Source organism: Pelophylax lessonae (assembly GCF_965119305.1).
Source record: "Pelophylax lessonae genome assembly, chromosome: 1".
In the NCBI taxonomy this organism is placed as follows: Eukaryota; Metazoa; Chordata; class Amphibia; order Anura; family Ranidae; genus Pelophylax; species Pelophylax lessonae.
This window is the reverse complement of record NC_138768.1, coordinates 275,600,412-275,616,574: the sequence shown is the minus strand read 5'-3', so window position 1 is coordinate 275,616,574 and position 16,163 is coordinate 275,600,412.

Below are 16,163 nucleotides of genomic sequence, written 5' to 3'. Positions count from 1 at the left end.
GTTGAGATGGGAAGCTTCCAGCAGACCATCGCACCTAAACACGTAAAGCTACAGCCTTTTGCTCCATGCCTTCAATATTCAAGGGATCAACTGTAGCAGTGGTGGGATCTCTTTGAGGGATTGTGACCAGACAGACATTGTTTGAAAAAGTAAAGTCACAGCTGGGATGGGGTAAAGGACAGGGCAAATACATTGCACTAGAAAGAGCTTCCAACTACTTGTGCTTAATTAGCTGAAAGATAGGGCAGGAGCAGCATTGAGGATCTAGTAGACCCCTGATGTCACCATAAAGAGGATCTGTCCCCTGCCCATGCTGTCACACAGGGGGCTTTTTAGCCCCCTTGTGATAGCAATAAAGTCAAAGGAAAAAAAAAAATGAAAAGCACCCTCATCCTTTCTTATTCAGATGTGCTTGTGAGGCTTTGCCAAAAATTTCAGACTGAGATCAATCTTTCTAGGGTCATAATTCATGCTTAACTCTTTCTGGACTGCCCCATGCAGATATACTGTGGCAGGGCGGCCCTCCTGTGTGAAATAATGAACCTGTACGTGATTTTGTGCACTGGGTCTGGGGCGCGCGTGCCACTAGCGATCCGCTCCCACTGTAATTGGACACAGCGGGAGCCAATCAGCGGGTCCAGCAGACCAGATGTTCGCTGGCACCCACTGATCGTTCTCAGGAGAGGGAGAACAGCGGTCTGCCTATGTAAATAAGGCAGACCGCCGTTTTCTGAGAGGGCAAAATGGAGATGCTAAGCAGGAATATGGATCTCTGTCTTTCCTCAGTCAAAGCATCCCCCACACAATTAGAAAGCACTCCCTAGAAGCACATTTAACCCTTTGATCGCCCCTGTTAACCCCTTCCCGGCAGTGTCAATACAGTGAAAGTGCATTTTTTTTTTTTTAGCAGTGAGCACTGTATTGGCATCACTTGGTGCCAGATTTGTCCACCGCAATGTCGCAGTCCCACTAAAAAAAGCTGATCGCGGCAATTACTGGTAAACACAATAAAAATAAAATACATATATCACAGTTTGTAGATGTTATAACTTTTATACAAACCAATTATTATACGCTTATTGGGGTTTTTTTTTTTACCAAAAACATGTAGCAGAATACGTATTGGCCTAGATTTTTAAATTTTTTTTTATTGGGTATGTTTTATAGCATAAAGTAAAAAAAATATATATATATTTTTTTCAAAATGTCTGTCTTTTTTTGTTTATAGTGCAAAAAAATAACGCAGAGGGGATCAAATACCACCAAAAGAAAGCTCAATTTGTGGGGAAAAAAAAGGACATTTTATTTGGGTACAACGTCACACCACCGCTCAATTGTCAAAGTAATGCAGTGCCATATTGGAACAAAGGGCCTGGTCATGAAGGGGGGGTAAATCATCTGGGGCTGAAGAGGTTGGTTCTAAACGGATAACCTGTAAAGGTTTTTAAAATATTGCCTATGGAGAATTTTGGGTACCATCGTTTTTATGATGTCACGGGTGCATGCAATTTTCAGACTAGACATTCTGGGTATCTGTTTACGTGACATAACCCCACTTTTTATATTTTACTAAAAAAGTGTGTAAAATATTGTGTTTGTTTGCATTTAATGTATTTTAGTGTATCTTTGATAAATTAACTACACACATCGTATTACATAAAAGATTTGCAACTGCCACTGTTTTATTCTTCGGGTTCTCTGCTTTCATAAAATATATAATTGTTTGGGGCTTCAAAGTCATTTTTAGCAAAAACGTAGATTTTTAACGTTTGAAAAAAACTGCCCTGGTAGACAAGTAGTTAAAAACAGGCACATCATCTACTGGAATACTAAGCGCCTTGTTAAGGTGCGGCACAGCTGGATCTACAGTGGAAAGGTTTTTGTACAGAAGTGGTCTATTATCAAAGGGCAAGAAGACCCATAAGTGCTAAGGGAACAAAATCAGCTTATTAGGGTGTTTTTCAATCTCTCTATAGAAAGATTTGGAACAACAGGTGTAAGGCAAAGTCTTTGAGGCCTTAGGACTTTTAACCCTTTTACTGCCACCGACACAAGGCTTACATCAATGTTTTACACACACTCCCAGCTGGTACAGTATCAAACAGTAAGAAACAAAAATGCGAGCAAAAATAGGTTAGTCATTAACACAGCAGAGCTGAAGAAAAAACATCCATCCTCATCCAGGCATGCTGTTGGCAGGAAGGGTTATCCTGAAGGTTAAAGACTTTCAGTGTCCCTCATTGAACAAAAAATGTATAAGAGGAAAGTTGATTTCCCTGCAAATTCTGCATCTTGAAGTCCATACAGGGCACAAAGTATTCATAGATGCTGTTGTATAGGCTCGTACCTAGAGGTAATTGGACACTGGCAAAGCTTTAGAGCAGTGGTCCTCAACCCTGGCCTACAGGGCCCACTAACAGGCCAGATTTGCAAGATAATTGAAATACATCCCAGGTGATATCATTTGCTGCTCAGTGATTGCAGTACTTTAGTCTGCATCTCCCCAAGGTAATACTTAAAATCTGGCCTGTTAGTGGGCCCTGAGGACCGGAGTTGAGGACCACTGCTTTAGAGGACACCTACCTTATAACCACCCCACCCCATTCAGTGAGTCCTCATTTTAGTAGCAAACAAAGCAGAGTGACAAAAAAAGGAATGGAAAGGAGGGGGCCCTGTATTGTACTCCAAGGTATGACACTTACAGGTAAGTCAAAATTCCTTTTATCCTAATCATATAGTATGGGAAACAGGTATTCACAGACACTGGGACGTCCCTAAGCATTAAATGAGAAGGGAGGGGGAAAAACTAGGCAAACAGAAATGTACCAACAGGCCCAACAACAAGGGTCAGAAGAGGACCCAACTCCAAGGTTCTTGCAGCAGCACTCTGAACTTGGGTGTACTATCAGGCCACTTTGTATTCACATTGTTGCGATAGAGCTAATCCCAAGGTGAAACAGTTATCAAATGCTTCCAAGCACTTTAGAGATATACATGGAGGTCAGGGCAGGCATCAGAAATTGTGGGGCCCCTTTTACACAGCTTTAGCCCCCCCTCCCTCCCAGGTCTGACCACCAACATTCCCCAGGGCCCATCCACCCGCTGTCCTACTGAATCCACCCAATAGCCATCCTACTGAGTCCTTCAGTGCACATACTTTAATTTTACCACTCGTACAACGTAATGTATGAGAATAGAAAAGTGTATTCCAAGTCATTAGTGCTTTCAAGATTTAACAGTGAGGAATTATATTTTGCCCAAAAAGACAATCCAATCCAGCAGCTGTACTCACTCAGCCCCCCACACACATACACAAACATGTAAACACAGACACACACATAGGTATGCATACACATGTACACACACACATAGGCAGGCACACACACAGGTATACTATGCACACACATAGGCATACATACACACACACACACACACGTACGTACACACAGGTATGCACACACATAGGTATGCACACACCCACCCACAGACATGTACACACAGGCATGCACACACACCCACCCACCGACACACACATAGGCATGCACACACATTACACACAACACATAGGCATGCACAGACAGACAAACAACCCCCCCCTCCTTTAACTTGTACAACAGCCCTTGTAAAGTTGTCTTCTTAGTCCCAGCTCTTGTTTCAACATATGGCTGAGACACATAGAGGATCTGCAGTCCAGGATACAGTACATGCAATACAGTATGGGCAGCACAGCACACACAAGGAGTGCACATGCAGGAAGTAGCCAGAGGTGGCAGCAAATAGCCCGATGTAAGCTCAATGACACAGAAGCAGCTGCTGACTCACTCAGAAAGCCAGCACAGCCACAGAGCACCTTTGCACCCACCCCAGTCTTTTCCCATCCTTGACAGGGGGCCGGGCCCAACAAGACGCTCGGGCCCCTTATGGGCTGTACCTCCCTGATGGCGGGAATATGGCACACTTCGTTCATGGCACAGAGAAAGTGACAGTACATCAAAGGGGTGGAGATCTACACCGCCGCTTGTTAGAACGTACAGTGGATATAAAAAGTCTACACACCCCTGTTAAAATGTCAGATTTCTGCCATGTAAAAAATGAGACAAAGTTAAATCTTTTCAGAACTTTTTCCACCTTTAATGTGACCTATAAACGGTACAACTCAATTAAAAAACAAACTGAAATCTTTTGGGGTGAGTAATGCAACCAATTATTTTAGTTTTTTTTTAGTGTGCACACCCTCTTATAACTGGGGATGTAGCTGTGTTCAGAATTAAGCAATCACATTCAAACTCATGTTAAATAAGAGTCAGTACACACCTGCTATTTAAAGTGCCTTTGATTAACCCCAAATAAAGTTCAGCTGTTCTAGTAGGTGTTTCCTGACATTTTCTCAGTCGCATCCTACAGCAAAAGCCATGGGCTGCAGAGAGCTTCCAAAGCTTCAGAGGGATCTCATTGTTGAAAGGTATCAGTCAGAAGGGTACAAAATTTCCAAGGCATTACATATACCATGGAACACAGTGAAGACAGTCCTCATCAAGTGGAGAAAATATGGCACAACAGTGACATCACCAAGAACTGGACGTCCCTCCAAAATTGATGGAAAGCCGAGAAGAAAACTGGTCAGGGAAGCTGCCAAGAGAACTACAGCAACATTAAAGGAGCTACAGGAATATCTGGCAAGTACTGGCTGTGTGGTACTTGTGACAACTATCTCCCGTATTCTTCATATGTCTGGGCTATGGGGTGGAGTGGCAAGACAGAAGCCTTTTTTTAATGAAGAAAAACATCCAAGCCTGGCTACATTTTGCAAAAACACATCTGAAGTCTCCCAAAAGCATGTGGGAAAATGTGTTCTGGTCTGATGAAACCAAGGTTGAACTTTTTGGCCATAATTCCAAAAGATATGTTTGGCGTAAAAATCACCAAAAGAATACCATACCCCCAGTGAAGCATGGTGGTGGCAGCATCATGCTTTGGGGCTGTTTTTCTGCAACTGGAACAGGAGCCTGGGAATTAAGAACAGTTTCAAATATCAGTCAATATTGGCACATAACCTTCAGACTTCTGCTAGAAAGCTGAACTTCATCTTTCAGCATGGTAATGACCCAAAGCATATGTCCAAATTAACAAAGGAATGGCTTCACCAGAAGAAGATTAAAGTTATGGAATGGCCCAGCCAGAGCCCAAACCTTAATCTCATTGAAAATCTGTGGAGTGATCTGAAGAGGGCTGTGCACAGGAGATGCCCCCGCAATCTGACAGATTTGAAGTGTTTTTGCAAAGACGAGTGGGCAAATATTGCCAAGTCAGGATGTGCCATGCTGATAGACTCATACCCAAAAAGACTAAGTGCTGTAATAAAATCAAAAGGTGCTTCAACAAAGTATTAGTTTATGGGTGTGCACACCTACACTACCATATTATTTTATTTTTTTATTTTTACTTCCTCCACCTAAAAGATTTCAGTTTGCTGTTCAACTGAGTTGTACAGTTTATAGGTTACATTAAAGGTGGAAAAAGTTCAGAGATGATTTATCTGTCTCATTTTGTTACATCACAGAAACCTGACATTTTAATAAGGGTGTGTAGACTTTTTTTATATCCACTGTAAATTGTGGTGGATCTTCCATTTTCCTATTAGACTACCCAACAGACCCAGTTACTTTTGGGATGTGGATCTTTATCTTAAATGAAAAAAATAAAAATCTTCTGTGGCTTCCTCAATGTCCTCTTCATCTGTGTGACTCCTCTAAGGCAAGCATATCAGCATCCGACTCGGAAACAGGAGTAGAAGAAAAAGTATTTCCATTTTTAAACCCTGGGAGGGGAAAGATGGGTGCATTAACCACTTTACCCCTGCCCACCGTGCATATACTGCGGCACTCAGCTGCTGCTGGGCAAATCGACGTATCCCTACGTCGCTCGCTCAGCCGCCTGTGGGGGTGAGTGCACGCCGCCATCGGCGCGCTCCCGCTCATTCCCTGAGGAGCTAGTGCGTGTTATCGGCGGCTCTGATGGCCGCCGGTCACTCACAATCTCCCACAGCAGAGGGAGAAAGACAGACACAGCCGTCTGTCATTCTCCCTGAGATCATCACAGAGGCTATGCGATCCTGCTATATAGTATTGCATGTCTCTGTAATGATCTAACAAGCCACGCCCTCTGTCAGTTAGAATCACGCCCCTAGGGTCACACTTAACCCCTTGATCACCAATAAAGTTAACCCCTTCCCTGCCAGTGTCATTTTGACAGTGCATATTTATAGCACGGATTACTGTTTTAATGTCACTGGTACCCCCCAAAAGTGTCAAAAATTTCAGTTAGGGGTCCGATCTGTCCGCCGCTATGTTGCAGCCCCGCAAAAAAAAAAAAAAAAATCGCAGATCGCCGCCATTACTAGTTAAAAAAATAACAATAAATAATAAATGTTTCCCGTAGTTAGTAAACGCAATAACTTTTGCGCAAACCAATCAAAATACGCTTATTGCGATTTTTTTTTACCAAAAATATGTAGCAGAAAACAAATTGGCCTAAAATGTTAAAAATTTTTTGATTTTTACATTTTTTTTGAGAATTTCATAGAAGAAAATGTGAAAAATATTGTTATTTTTTCAAAATTGTCACTCTCTCTTTGTTTATAGCGCAAAAAATAAAAATTGCATAGGTGATCAAATACCACCAAAAGAAAGCTCTGTTTGTGGGAAAAAAGGATGTCAATTTAGTTTAGGTACAGTGTTGCACAACCGCACAATTGTCCGTTAAAGTCACGCAGCACCCAATCGCAAAATAGGGCCTGGTCTTTGAGCAGCCAAATCCTACGCGGCTAAAGTGGTTAAGGCCGTTACTTGTCTGGGGAATTTGTGACAGATACAGAGAACTCTGCTTTTGTCCACTTGAGTGCTTTAGATAGAGCTAGAATCGAATGAAGAGCTCACTCTTGCCCCAGTGCAAGGGGCGCATTGTCTCTCTGAGAATGAGTGTTGTGTTAGCCTTCAGCAGAGCGAATCATTGCCTGCATTTTTGCAATGGCTCTCTTTCACCAAGTCTCCACCAAAGTTATGTGTGAGGGTTTGCTCCTGTGGAGGTGCTTACGGAGTAGGGAGCAGAAAATAGGATAAGCATGTGCAGAAGAACGCAGCAATCTTGGAATAGACCGTCCTGTGATGGAAGAGTGAGTACCATTTAGGGCTCTAGGTGGAAGTGGCAGTAAAGTGTGCAACTTGTAGTGTGATGTAACACCTAGTCATCCACATGAGATCTGAGTGGGTAAAATAAATAGCCAAATTTGAAAAATTTACACAGTAGAGAATACCATTCAAATATAGCCCTGTTCTTAAAGTGATTGTAAAGTCTCTTTTTTTCTAATAAAATAACAAACATGTTATACTCACCTGCTCTATGCAGTGGTTTTGCACAGGGCAGCCCAGATCCTCCTCTTGTCTGGTCCCTTGCTGGAGCTCCTGGCCCCTCCCTCCCTTCCTCCGAGTAACCCCACACCAAGCAGCTTGCTATGGGGGCACTGAACGGAGCGCAGCTCTGCATATCCGGTCAGACACAGAGCTGCCGTTCGGCCCCTCCCCCTTCTCTCCTGAGTTTGAAGGACAGCAGCAGGAGCCAATCAGGAGAGAGAGTCCCAGAGCGTTGAGGCACTCGCAGACATCGTTGGATAGAGGGGGCTCAGGCAAGTATTGGGGGGGGGGGGCTGACTTTACAGCCCCCTTTCACTAATAGTAAGACTGGGTCACCCTCTATACTTCTGACGGTCTACACCAGCATTTCTCAACATTTTCAACATGAAGGAACCCTTAAAATACCTTTCCTATCTCAGAGAACCCCTGCTAACAGGGACTATATCTACAACTTATGATACAATAGTGATGGTCAGTGGGAAAAATGCTCCTTACACTTGTGCTCATTGGGAAGAATTGCTCCATACAGATAGCTAAAAAGATCAATGGTGCCAGTGGGAACTTATCTGAAAGGCAGAAATTGCTCATGAAACCCCTAACAACCTCTGGAGGAACCCTAGGGTTCAATGAAACCCTGGTCTACACCAATAAATTGTCTATAAAGTCCAGGTTTTGTCCATGAAAGTGAGCATACCCAAAAGGATGCCTTAATAACTGGGTTCTATAGGGATGCAGCTTGGCCCTAGGACCTGTAGTCAACCACAGACTGCTATACATGTGTTACACTAAGTGCCAAGGTGAGCACCCATGTAGGATCCAGTCCCCAAAGCAACATTACAGGCTGTCCCCACAGTATGTGGTCTGAGTGCAACTCCCAAGGTTTACAGAGGTTACGCCACTTTAGATGCACTGCTTCTATTTGGGACATTAGAAGGCAATGAGGAGTTGACGTATACAAAGAGAATTTAAAAAAAAAAAAAAAAAAAGGAAGTGGTTAAGCCAAGAGTGACTTCTCCATGAAGGAAGGGGAAGAGGTCAATCGCCGTAGGACACTATATAAATAAATAAAAAAAAAAAAGGACTCAAGTTGGGTAGGGTTATAGGCTAGGCACCCAGGGGACATGTCTTTGAAAGCTTTGCCATTTTCCTGTAAAATAAGGATGCAGGTTTTTGTTGCATAAGAAAAAATAAAAAAAAAAAGCTTTAATATACTTACCTTTCAGGCAGCCAGTTAGTTGGAATGCTGCTGCACGTATTACATCAGTAAAATGGTTCAACCACCTGCCACCTCAAAACGCATAGTGGTTCCTCCCCAACAGCTTTTACATACTGGGGTGGCCCAGTATGGCCCAGTGGTGACACACAATGATCAGCGATAACAATATGACCACTGATCGGTAAAGTGAATAAAATTGGTTATCTTATTACAAATGATATCTAAAATTGGGTGGGATATATTAGACAGCAAATTAACATTGTCCCTGAAGTTTATGTGTTGAAAGCAAAGCAAAAAAAAAAAAAAAATGGACAAGAGTAAGGATATGAGTAACTTTGAAAAACAAAAGGACAAAATTGTAATGGCTGGCAGAGTCAGAGCAACTTCAAAAGCTGCAGCTCTTGTGGAATGGACCTGGTCTGCAGTAGTCAGGAGTTACCAAAAGTGCCCAAGAAAAGACAACCGGCCACATGCTCATGAGCAGAGAAGGCTCATTGATGCATGTTGGGAGCGAAGGCTGGTACATGTAATCTGATCCAATAGAAGAGCTACTGTAGCTCAAACTGCTGAAAAAGTGAATGCTGGTTCTGATGGGTGTCAGAACATACAGTCCATCACAGGTTTATTGCGTATTACTAGAGTTACCACAGACCAGTCAATGGGAACGTAAGCATCAGAACTGGACCACATACCAATGAAAGATGTCCTAGTTTGATGAATTCAAGAATGGTTTGAAGAAAACCAGTTCAAGATGTTGATTTGGCCATACAATTCAACAGATCTCAATCAAATCAAGCATCTGTGGGATGTACTGCAAGAACAACTTTGATCCATGGAGGCCCCACCTCGCAACTTACAGGGCTTAAAAGGATTCCCTGATAGCTTTGTGCCCGATACCCCAGCATACCTTCAGAGGTCTAGTAGAATCCATGTCTCAAGGGGTGGTCATGAAGTTATGGCCGATCAGTGTGTATGTCCCATGTCAGAATTCCAGATCATTTTAGAGGTCGGGACCACACTCAGTAGATGTTCTGCAAAACATCACATGACTTCTAGGAAATGAGGGTGTTTCTCTCTCTCTCTCCCCCCCCCCACAAAAAAAAGATGGATGTTGTAGTGTTCAACATACGCTATATGAACAATCTTTCATGTGTTTACAATGAAACAAAAAGAAAAAAAGGAGTGTGTATATACATTTAAAAAAAAAAAAATAAGGATAAATACTGTTTTTGTTAAATGATAAAATGACCTCTGTCCTCAGCTGCATAAGGGGTTTGGACAGATGGAAGTAGAGAAACAGCAGTACACTGCTCTTTCCAGTGAATGGATGGACAGGGGTCATGTCAGCATAAGTCTGATCTTTGGAGGACAAGCAAGCTGTGGTTCCAGCACAGCCAGAAAACTGACCACGCTGGATGTGTGCTCATGCTTACAACATGGTCAGTTTGAAATAGGAAAGCAGAGGGACTGGCAGGAACGCCAGGTATTTAATGCAAAGGAAGCAATACAAAGAAAAGGATACTTTTTAACACAAGTACATGGTACAACAGACACATATCGGTAATGTAAAATGGTGGAGTAACATTCTTTACATTTGGTTCATCTGACAGGTAAACTCCTAAACAGTATCTGACAATGTATGACCAGTTTTAAGTTGTCAATTAACCACTTACTGCCAAGTAACGTACTCCATGTCACTAGATTTAGAGTATACCGGAATAAAACCTGTAGCTGCAGGCATCGTCCCAGTTTTTTTTATTTAGAACTCTCTTGTAAAAGCAATCCTAGCAGCTAACTAACCGCTGGATTGCTTTTACAAGCAGCGGGAGGAGACGTCCCCCCCTAATGCCGCTTTCCGCAGCTTTACCGAGATCTCCTGTCCTGCCAGGAGTCTGGATCGACCAGCTGGTGCTTCTGCCAGGTGATCACAGAGCTGATTAAAGACCAGATTGGCTTTGTTCGGCTCTATAATATAGTAACCTGAAAACAATGACCTTATATCTTTTCCCTGTTTACCCGGATGTAAACAGCGCCATTTTAAAAAAAGAAAAGCATTCCTTTGATTACACAGATCTTGGTGTGATCAAATGCTTTTAAGGGCAGAGAAGGGATTCTGGGACCCCAGATGTCTCCATAAACAGTACCTGTCACTTGCATATTGCGGTCACAAGGGATGTTTACATTCATTCTCACAGTAAAAGTGATTCCAAAAAATGTTTTAAGGCAGCAGAGTAAAAAGAAAGAATAAAAAGAAAAAAACATTTAACATGTCCCCGTCCGTCCGTGCAAAAGTGAATGTACGTGTTGGTCCTGCACGCGCATGTAAGGTATTACCGTGAATGTCAGATCCAGATAAATCTAATCCAGTGTAAATCTAAAGTGGTAACCTACAAAGCCTTTTAAAGCATCGCCTCTGGATAGTAAAATGTATGTTGTTTGTTGCTGTTGCATATTCATGCACAATTGTAAAGTGTGACATATTTGGTATCCATTTACACTAAAAGGTGTATTTTTTTTCCCCCAAAAAATTTACTTTGAAAAAATGGATCCCGCCAATTCATTCTCTAGGGTCTCTGCGTTAAAAACAAATATAATATTTAAGGGTTCTAAAAAATGTTCTAGGAAAAAATACGGATTGTTACATGCAAACAAAAAGTGCCAGAAAAGGCCTTCTTGTCTACCAGGAGCAGACAGTTTCTCAGCAGGAGGGATTCCCCTGTCAGCACTGTCTGTGTTGTTGGGGGAATCATACAAATCCTTTTCAGGAACCCACGGTTGCAGAAAAGAACTGCACTGTCTATGGCCTGCCCAAGTGACAGTGGGAGCCAGGCTGGATGGTCATTGCTTTAATGATCTCAAAGTAGTGGTTCAGCAGCCTGCAATCCACTCTAAAGGTTCTCCAAGGTGTGCAGGTGGCGGTTTTACTTTAACAAAGGCTTTGTAATAACTGACTGAAGGGGCTTTTGAGTGCCCCTAGAACACTATCCATATCTGCAATGCAATGTACAACAGCCCTGGCCAAAAGTTTAGAGAATGACACAAATATTAATTTTCAAAGTCTGCTGCCTCAATTTGTATGACGGCAATTTGCATATACTCCAGAGTTTTTTTTTTTTTTTTTTAAAAAGAGTGGTCAGATGAATTGCAATTACTTGCAAAGTCTCTCATTGCTATGAAAATTAACTTAAAGCGGAGTTCCAGCCTCAAAAACAACTTTGGCCCATCCGCTTGCTGAAAATCACCTAAAAAAAAATTGGATAATCCCGATTTTTTTTCATTTACTTACTTTGTATTAGAAGAAAATATACTTCCCTTCCTTCCCTTTCCTCCCTCTGCGGCTGCGCCGTCTCTTCCTGCTTGCATTGACTCCTGGGAGCTGAACGTCATCCCTCCCAGGAGTCAATGCGCCTGCACCAGCCCCACTCGTCATTTCCGGTGCAGGCGCATCATTCCCTGCTAAACAGCTTCTGGGCATGCCTAAAAGCTATGCAGAGATGACGCGCCTGCACCGGAAGGGACAAGCGGGGCCAGTGCCAGGCATTCTGGGGCCGAAGAGGACAGCCTGGCTTCAGCTGCCCACACCAGAGATGGCAGCACTGGACAAGAAATTTTCAAGGTAAGTATTTCTTCTAAAAGGTAAGTGAAACCTGGGACAGTTCAGAGGCTATCATTGCTGCAATGCACTAGCCCTGACTGTCCCAGGGGTATTTTTATCTAAAAAATTTTTTTGAGGCCGGAACTCTGCTTTAATCCAAAAAAAACATTTCCACTGCATTTCAGCCCTGCCACAAAAGGACCAGCTGACATGTCAGTAATTCTCTCCTTGACACAGGTGTCAGTGTTGACAAGGACAAGGCTGGACATCACCCTGTAATGCTGACTGTATTAGAATAACAGACTAGAAACTTTAAAATGAAGATGGTGCTTGAAATCATTGTTCTTCTGTTAACCATGGTTACCTGCAAGGAAACGCATGCAGTAATCATGCTTTGAACAAAAGGATTTTCAGGCAGGGACATTGCTGCTACTAAGATTGCACTTAAATTAACCATTTATCAGATCATCAAGAACTTCAAGGAGAGCAGCTCGATTGTTGTGAAGAAGGATTCAGGGCGCCCAAGAAAGTCTGGCAAGCGCCAGGACCATCCTCATTCAGCTGCAGGATTGAGGCACCAACAGTGCAAAGCTGGCCCTGGAATGGCAGCAGGCAGGTTTGAGTGTATCTGCACGCACAGTGAAGTGAAAACTTTTGCAGGATGGCCTGGTGTCAAGAAGGGCAGCAAAGAAGCCTCTTCTCTCCAGGGAAAAACATCAGGGACAGACTAATCTTTTGCAAAAGGTACAGGAATGGACTGCAGGGGACTGGAGTAAAGAATTTTTTTTCTGATTAATCCTCAGTGTTTGGGGCATCAGGAAAAAACCTTGCTCGGAGAAGAAAAGGTGAGCGCTACCATCAGTCCTGTGTCATTCCAACAGTAAAGCATCCTAAGACCATTCATTGATTATGCAAGAATTGGCTGCCATCAGTCAGGATGTGGCCCAGAAGATGACTAACAGCATGCCAGGGCAAATTGCAGAGGTCTTGAAAAAGGGGTCAACACTGCAAATATTGACTCTGCATAAACTTCATGTAATTGTCAATAAAAGCCTTCGACACCTATGAAAAGCTTGTAATTAGACTTGAGTATACCATAGTAACAGGACAAAAAAAAAACTACTGAAGCAGCAGACTTTCTGAAAATTAATATTTGTGTAACTTTAGGCCATGGCTGTAAACCAGACAGAATGAGCAACATTTGACACTTGCCAGTAATGTGAACTCTGTTAGTGCTCGTTTACACAGATGACAACCCTTGCTGCCCCTCTGAAAACCAATTACTTTTCATAGATCTGGATATACTGCTGCTTCCTGAATGGACTTTCTTTGACCACCAAATGGGAATTTCGAATGTAAATACCACGCTGCAATCAAATGGGATGAATTGTGGCGTCAAGTATTGTCCATCAAATGCCTCAAAGGAGTATAAATTTATGCCACCTTATGTATACAACCTCGAGCAGCTGCATGACAAATTGTAGATGGGCAGCAAAACCGCAGCCCAAGCACATTTACCACCACATCCCCAGACACCCATGTGAATCAGTCCATAAAGAAACAGTTTGGATAGATAGATTTGTGTGCTGGAGCAGTACATTCGTTCAGGCACTTTGAGACTGACCATGCAAAAGCCATTAAAAGGAGGTTCAGCTGCTTAGTGAAGTGGGATAATAATCATCCAAGATCAAGCTCAGAGTATTAAAATTACCATTTACTGAAGTTCTAGTAATCCAAACACATGATTGAGCCATTTAGTAATGCATCAACTATTATAGTTGCTGACTAGTGCAATTGGTGTTTAGGTAGAGCAATATAAGAGGGCTGGGGTGTTACTGTGGGCACACCTTGGGAGTCTGTCAGAAAATTACAATGCTTTCTAATAACACTGCTGGTAGAATGATTTAACAAGTCCTTGGCTGGTTCCACAAGAATAACAACGTAGACAAGGCAGACCAGTTTGGTTCTTCTGAGGAAAATCATATTCTATTTTCAATTAAGTGCCTTAATTGGTAAGAAACATAGAAAAGTGACAGCAGGGAAAAAAAAAAAAAAAGACATGTCCAGCAAGGTTTTCAGGCAGGGCTGTTTTTTTTTTTTGTCCCTGTAAATGATCTGGGGACAGGCGCAAGTTGAAAGGAAAAAAACCTTGCCGGGGGGGACAAGAGTGAAACTTGATCTTGTAGCTGGACCAAATTACTTTGTGGACCCCACTTGTCCTCCACCCGGGAAGTCCACAGATCCAGAAACCAGCGACAACGTCCCCCCACCCCCAATACGGGTGAGGGCACACCTTCATGCAGGAGCCTTGTCCCCAGGTCTGGAGAAGCCCGATCTTGGCTTGCCAGACCAAGTTTATTTGGATACTCCAGAAGAGGCCCTGAAAGGCTCCGAGCCCTTGTCAGTCAACCCTAAAGGGACAAAAAAAACTTCTTATGAATAAGGAAGGCCCACGACTACGACGAGGTTCCTTGTCCTTAGAAGCCTGCAGACGAAAAGTACTCTTAACCCCCCCCCCCGTGAGACCTTTAATGATGTTATCCAGGGTAGCTCCAAACAGGCTATCGCCTTCAAAAGGAAGATCAGTCAAGGCCTTTTTTGAAGTCTGATCCACACACCAGCACTTGAGCCAAAAAACACGCCAAAGGACCACTGCCAAAACAGAGGTGTGAGCCTTCAGGGGAGCTGCATCGAAAGAGGCATCGCAGATAAACTGCAGCCCCTGGACCAGCTGGTCCACCAGCTATGCAAAGGCAGGGGGGAGCTGTTCCCCCTTCAGATCACAGTGTAGGACAGTGATGGCGATTGGCGAACCTTTGCACCCCAGATGTTTTGGAACAACATTTCCCATGATGCTCAACTATACTGCAGAGTGCATGATCATGAGAAATGTAGTTTCAAAACATCTGGGGTGCCAAGGTTTGCCATCAAGTGGGCTAAGCTCCTACACCAGTAGTCAGAATTTACGACACTAGGGCAATAGTAAATACCGGCCTCACTGCCAAACCAGCCAGTTGTACATAGTGCAGGCCACAGCCTCCGCCTTCCGGTCAGCCAGGTCCTTAAAGGCCGGGGACTCAACCGAAATCATGATTGCCTTGTTTATTCTGGAAACTGGAAGGTCCACCACCTGTGGCAGTCTACTTCTTAAGAAGGGACTCCTTATAGGGGTGACGTCTAGTAAAGTGCTTAGGGACCCCACGGGGACGCTTTGGTCATCCCCACTCTTTATCGACAATTCTGTCAAAATAGGCAGGGAAAGGAAACACCCTTTGCCACTTTGGATGGCTTGAGAGTGCCAAAGGGCACCTGCATCTGTCGCAGGTCCAGTTGCGTCCTCCCATCTTCAGGGTATTACGCACAGATACAATCAGTGCATCCCACCAGCGCATTTTCGTGCGCGGTCGCAGATGTAGAGGAATCATCCTCACTATTCGAGGATTCCAGGCGCGTGGTTGCAGGCCCAGCAGGGTGACCCACTCTCCGCTGAATCTGATTCAGGATCTGATGAGACAGATGAGGCAGGGGGCGCTTTATGCTAGCCCGTCACCTGCAAGCCACTTCGACCAAGGACACAAGGGACTTCAGGACCGCCGTCAGTGCATGGATGGATGGATGGTTGGGAACCGGGGGGCCCCGCAGCCTCAGAGGAGGGGATCAGGAGGGGAAATGTGCTCCAAAGACTCCATGAGTCACCAGGGGGACCCCACAAAAAATGTAAAAACACTGCTAAGGGACAACCCCCACCGCACTGTCAGCACCACTAGGCACAAAGCGATCCTCAGCAGAGAGGGAGAGGACCCCACCAGACTCACCACCCACAGAAACAGGCATCTGCAGCCACAAGGAGAATCTGCACTACACCTGCGGCAATCAGGAAGTAAAGTGATCCAGGAGTCCGCACCAGGGGGATGAGGAGGGGCTTCCACCGCCAAAATCACCA